Consider the following 758-nt stretch of genomic DNA (forward strand, 5'->3'; position numbering starts at 1 on the left):
GCTGCCTCAAAAAAAAAAAAAGAAAAGAAAAAAGAAAAGAAAAGAAAAGCAACTTGGCTACATCATGCTTCTATTAAGTCTTTACTTCCTTCATAATATATAGTACAAACCCTCTCAGCATGGCATATAAAACTCTACTCTGTTTGGTCCTCATCTACTTCTCATACAACCATTTCTCATTGCTCCTTCTCATAGTCTATCCCCTATGCAAACAACGTTCCAGCCACCTTTAATTTGTTACCATTCTGTAAATATAGTACATTGTTTAATGTGCTTTTACCTTTGCACATCCTATTTCCTCAACCTAACATACCTGTCCCCTCCCTTCCTCTTCTAAAAATTCCTACTTTTCCTTTAAGACTCAGTTTAAATGTTACCTTTTCTGTGCAACCCTCCCTATGCTTACCATGAAGAATTCATCCTTTATACTTCCACAGCATCCTGGGCATACAATTATCATAGTACTTATCTCACTTATAATAACCACACTGTATTGTCAGTTTGTCTGTCTCCTAAGTTTCTTGAAGGGTAAGTCTGTATCATTTTCATCTCTGTATCCCAAACATATAACCTGGCCCAGAGTGTTACTCATTAAGTGTTTATTAAGTAAATGAATGGATGAGCTATGATAAGAACTGCTATTTGTGATCAACATATAACATAATATATACAGTTAACAAATAAGGCATGACTAGTCTTCTTTGATGCCCCATTCTTTATTTGAAGCTTTAATCTAAGGATTTAGGGAATTTAGAATT

This window comes from Rhinopithecus bieti, unplaced genomic scaffold (assembly GCF_001698545.2).
Source record: "Rhinopithecus bieti isolate Rb0 unplaced genomic scaffold, ASM169854v2 scaffold_34333, whole genome shotgun sequence".
NCBI classification, from domain to species: domain Eukaryota; kingdom Metazoa; phylum Chordata; class Mammalia; order Primates; family Cercopithecidae; genus Rhinopithecus; species Rhinopithecus bieti.